We start from the raw sequence: 6,000 nt of genomic DNA on the forward strand, positions 1-6,000 counted from the left end.
GCTAGTAATAATTTGGTTCAAATTCGTCTTTGGCGAGAATCAAACCTAAGACTTCTTACTTACAAGTGAAAAATAATACCAGTACTAAGTGGTGCCCTTTACTATTTCATGATCATTGCAAAAGATTTTGTTAATTAGAAGAAGAATATATGATCATGACCTGTATACTTTTTCTTTGGTTATTTAGAAAGTTCTTTAACTTTGAAATGAGATCATCGTGTGATTTCCCCCCACAATTTACTTGCAATAAACTTGCATGTATAAAGAACACATACAACAAAGCTACATTATGAAATGGAGTTATCCCAGATTAGGTAATGATCTCATCATCTATGTATGTTGAATTTGAATCCTCTTTTAACTAAGTGAAGACAACTACCACATTAAATCAAAGACTAGCTAGTTGGTTTCAATGTTGTGTTCTGTCGTTTGTGTACTAAATTATGATATGTTGCTAAATCAATTTTTTTTCTAGAAGTTTATATTCATTTTTCACAATGCCAACCCCTAGCTAGCAACCCCAACACTATAAGTTATAATTCACACTCGAGTCATAAATACTTGAAAATGAGAGAAAAGGACAAAGCCAACCCTAGTTTCCTTTTCTATCTTTCCGTCATTTACCTACTCATGCACCAACCTAAGCCTCCCTCCCCACAACATTAACAAAGACAACACTTATCTTTTTTATCACAAGTGCTTTTCCTAACCATAGAAATTAAAAAGCAACAAGCTGAGTTCTCTCTTCAAACTCTGTACAAGCTTTTTCTCCAAAAAGCTAGACAAAAAAGCATGGATGGACAATCCTTTCTTGCATGCACTCCATGCAGTCAAACCAAACATCAAAACACCAACCGGTTTGTACAATTTGGTCAAACCCTAGCTGAAATTGGAAAAGCACTTTTTTCGGCAAACTCGATTGGCTTAATACGTATCCTATGAAGGCTTAGCTAAATATAATTTCATGATTAGGTACCGTTCATGATTGTTTAATTTAATCAACCTTTAAAAGAGACAATGGACAGGTTGATGATCACCCCAGCGTATAACCATATAATGGCAGACAATGGTCGAAGCCATGATGGCTCTATTTGGTACTAGGTGAAAAAAAAAAAAGAGATTCCAACATAAAATAAATTAGCGATATGAAAAGTAGTTCAACTTACTTATAAGCCTATGTAAGGTCTTTTCTCCCATCAATGTGGGATTCATTCTTAACACGCCCGCACATGTGGCTAATTTTTAAGCTTAATACTTGGACAATACAACGGGGGTGATGTGGAGCGTGTGTGGTCATTTGGCTTTACACGTAGGACAACCTGCCATGATACCTTGAAGAAAGTTGAAGTTTCACCATAAAATCAATTGGCAATATGGAGAGTAGCTCAACTTCTTTATAAACCCATGCAACGTCTCTACTCCCATCAATGAGGGATTCACTGTCAACACACCCCTCACGTGTGGCAAATTATAAAGCCTAACACATGGACAACACAGCGGGTTGACGTGGAGTGCGTGTGGCTATTCTGCTTTACAAGTGGGACAACTTGCTCTGATACCATAAATAAAGTTGAGGTTCCAACATAAAAATAATTGGCAATATAGGAAGTAATCTAACTTACTTATAAGCTCATGAAAGGTCCCTCCTATTAATGAAGGATTCATTCTCCACATGCCCTCACATGTGGTGAATTTTTCAAGCCTAACACATGGTCAACACAATGGGATGGCGTGGAGTGCGTGTAACTGTTTGACTTCACACATGGGACGAACTTCTTTGATACCGTGAAGAAAATTGAGTTCCACCATAAACCAATTTACAATATGAAGAGTAATTTAACTTACTTATAAGCCCATACAAAATCTGAAAATCCTCTATCCCATACCTCAATCATAATGCAGGTCCTTTTATATAATTGCCAAGCATTTTTTATAGTTACTTTTTGCATGACATCCCAGTTAATTACTAGTAATAATAACTAGTAACGTTGGCTAAATAGGTCCGTCAATATCATGACAAAGCATCTTCTGTAAAGACTGCTCCATTGGAAGTAAACTCTTGACTGTTGCTGAAATAATAATATTTAATTAATAAAAAATAAAAAATAAAACCCTTGATTCCTTATAATAAATCAGCAGAATTTGTTTGTTGTGTTTTAATTGAGTTATTTCAGTTTATATGTTCAACTATGATTCGTAAATAAGAAAGAAACAGCTATTTACAACGTTACAAATAAGGAATAAAGCATTATTCAAAATTATATCAAGCATAAAAAACAAGTCACTTAAAATAGGATGACATGCAATTACATGATTAATGTTTCATAAACTACAATACTAATTATGTATATACGTGAGATGTATCATAAATACAACGGAATTTGTAAATGTGGCCTACTTAGGTTCATCCGTTGGTACACAATGTTATAAACTCCTATGCTAAAATTAAAAGTCCATGTATGACGCACAAAAAGTCAAGAGGTGGATAAGAAGAATAAGATTCATATGAACATGAAGTTAATTACAATTAGGGAACATGGGTATTGGGTATTGAGCATAGATACCTATTCTTCTTATTTTCTTTATAAAGACGGGCCTTGGAAGGTAAAGATTAACGAGCAGCTAGCAGCCAAGCTAGCATTTCACAAGAACACTGTAAATGGGAGAGACATTTAAACTAACATAGAGTTCTAGAAGAGGCCGGCAAAGACCCAATAAACAATTTTGGTAGGCATTGGAGTGAAGCACAAGTTACAAAGACTGCCTTAGATTGTGTTTTGGTTTGTACACTAGAATGTTGAAATTTTCACATACAAGTTACAAGTGAAGAATGCCTTAGATTGTGTTTTGGTTTGTACACTAGAATGTTGAAATTTTCATAGAACAAGTTATAAGTGATGTATACGTATTGTCGTGTAAATTCATAAAATACATTTTCCACAAGATATGAGCCAAACCGTTTGATAACAAGTCAAATTAAATCTTATATTCAAATAAAACAACGTGGTGTGCAATGGATAAAGACCATTTTCCTTTTGAGTTCGAACAAATATTCAATTTAAAGCATACATTATCTTTTATACTCAAAATGACACAGTTTTAAGTTTTTGTACAGTTGATTTCATTCCATATTGGCGCAGGGTAACTTGTTTGAGATTTATTTGATCTTACTATGCAACCACGCAAAATATTTTTTGATCATTGTGCTCAAAATATTCTTACTGATTGGCCTCCTAAGAAATGGTTCGAGATTAAATCTTTCGACCTAGACCTTTTATCTTGTTAGGCTTAATTATAAACGCTGAACCCTAAACATGATTTAACTAGCAAATGAAATTTGAAGAAAATTCCATGAAATTTGAAGAAAATTCTAATGGCAATGCCGTTTGTAGACTGTTTTCCTTCGTTCCCAACGGACCAGAACCACTCACTGAGTCCCTGTTTCTGCTTAATTTCTTCACTAGCTAGAACTCTCGGGCCACGTGTGAGCTCCTCATTGGCCAGCTTCCATGCAGCGACAGACGCGCCGCACGGTGAGTAAACCCAATTTTGTTCGTGCGACTTCCGAGCTCTGGTTGTAGGTCGATCCTCACATGACCCGTACCTAATGGCCATGTGCAGCTTCAGTACACGACAATCCCATCGGCTTGCTGCAACATTGCTTATGATAAGGACGGTCTTAATAATTAAATTTAATCATAAACACTTAACTGCATTTGTCTAATTATGAATAATTATATGATATCGTGGGTAATGTGCCAAGAAAATGGACAAAAGTTTACAGTATGATCGTCAGTATGATCGTCATGCTCCTATCAGTGATTCAGTTGTTACTAATTTGTTATTAATTTAGAATTTATATTAAGAGCATTATTCTAAAAATCTCTGCCTAGTGTCACTTAGGTCTCGTCTAAGCGTTAGATGGCTAGACACTCCCCCTGATTAATTTTTAGACGTTTGAAAATTAAGAAATGGTGCACATGCCTACTTAGGTGTCCGTCTAGCCCGTCCAAACCCGTCTAGGCACCCACCTAGGTCATGACTCTCACCTACAAAAAAAATACATAACTTTCATTTTGCATGTTTTTTTTTTTTAAATAAATTATAAGAGACTTATTGAATATTTAAATGAACCCACATTATAGTTCATTATATACTTTTTAGGTATAAGCAGACACTTGTTTATACAATATATAATAAATTTATTTAAATCCACTTTGTCCGTCTAGGCCCCCACCTAGTCGTCTAAGCGCTAGACTCCAGCCCGTTGCTCAACTAGCATCTAACATCTTTTAAAACCTTGATTAAGAGTAAATGATTAAGTTAGTTTGTGCAAAATCTACAATTTAATATATTTGAGCAATTTTCTAATTTAGTTACGGGTACATAACACTTGTTAAAAAAAGAGACATGTTACTTTAAGAATTTGTACACTACATGATACATGACGATAGAATTAAAAGATTACCCAGCAAAAATTTGCAGAGAAAATAGATCCTCACATGAGTGGCAACGACACCGTCTAATTATGAAGATATTGAGTGATTGTGATTTATTATTGGGGTATTTTGATACGAGTCTAAAGTAACTAAAAATTGAACTTATTTCGCAAGTAAACCTATAAAATTGGACATATTTCAAAATTTTCTTTTATTATTATTTTTTTCCCCGGGAAACAAAAGAGTGATGAAAGTGTTTTCTTTTGTATATATTTTAATTTTTTTTCTCCCCGAGGACATGATTTGGTCGACAGGTAAAGTCGTTACCAGTTAGGAGGAAAGTGGGAGGTGGTCTCAACTTTTTAGGACCATTCTTCTACGTTAATCGACTGTAGTTACGATAATACCCCTAGAATGCGGCTGCATAGCATTGTCCATAGGATCATTGCCCATAGCTTTGTATCATTCTCCATCGGCCATTGAACATTCATGCATGCTTCTAAATCATGCAGATTTCGAAATTTAAATTTATCTAATAGTAATAAATAAGTTAATGATTATTACCTTACTTAAGAGTGATGAACAAAACTACTTCCAAATATTATAGCCTGCATACAAGATTTTTGTTTATTTTTGGTAAAACTACATACAAGATTTGCTTCATTTAAAATTACCAAAACTATTCATGCAAAAGTAACACTCAATCTTGACCATCTGCAGTCCAATATTGGTAATTTGACAAAATTAAAGACGACACAAGTGTTCAAGTTCTAGGTATACCGAGATTTTTTTGTAATAAAATGCATCTTTATACCTACCGTACAAACATCAATATACAAGTTGAAAACCACATCAGTATGATCAATAATGGACTCACTAGTCTATTTTCTCTCAAACATTGACAAAACTTAGACCTTCATTTGATTAACATCTCAAGATTTAGCCAGTCAAATTTGAAAACTCAATTAGCCTGTTCAAATACAACAGAGGTACAATCACCATAATGAACACGTTATAATCAAGCTCAGTTTGCCTATTCACATAGAATAAAGGTCCGATCACCTTAATGGACAAGTTATAATCAAATATGTAAATCCAATACAAATATGTATCGTGCTTTATCTGTTTTTATTATTAAATGCAAACGACTAATAGATAAGGTTTACACTCAAGACTTTCGTCGATTAGATAGATCCTAAGCTACAATGTTAGATCCTTTTTAGTCTTAATAACAATATAAAATTAAGGGGTCAACTAGAGAAGGTGCCGAAACCAAAAAGCAAAGACTAAAGAACAAAAACAAATATATAATCACTCACTTACACACGTATAAGCAACCCAGATACATTGCATCAAAGAGAATCAAATGTTTCTAATGCAGCAGCTTTTGTCCTAAACCAAAACATTTTTAAATTTAGAATTTTTGCCCTTTTTCAAGTTCAACGAGAACCGTCAACAATAAGCAAAAAATTAAGTAAACTAATCCAACGATTAGAATAACATTGTGGGAATATCAAAACATTTCTCGCTGCCTAGTTGTATGGTACATGCATACTTATTT

Source organism: Malus sylvestris, chromosome 11 (genome assembly GCF_916048215.2).
Source record: "Malus sylvestris chromosome 11, drMalSylv7.2, whole genome shotgun sequence".
Classification (NCBI taxonomy): Eukaryota; Viridiplantae; Streptophyta; class Magnoliopsida; order Rosales; family Rosaceae; genus Malus; species Malus sylvestris.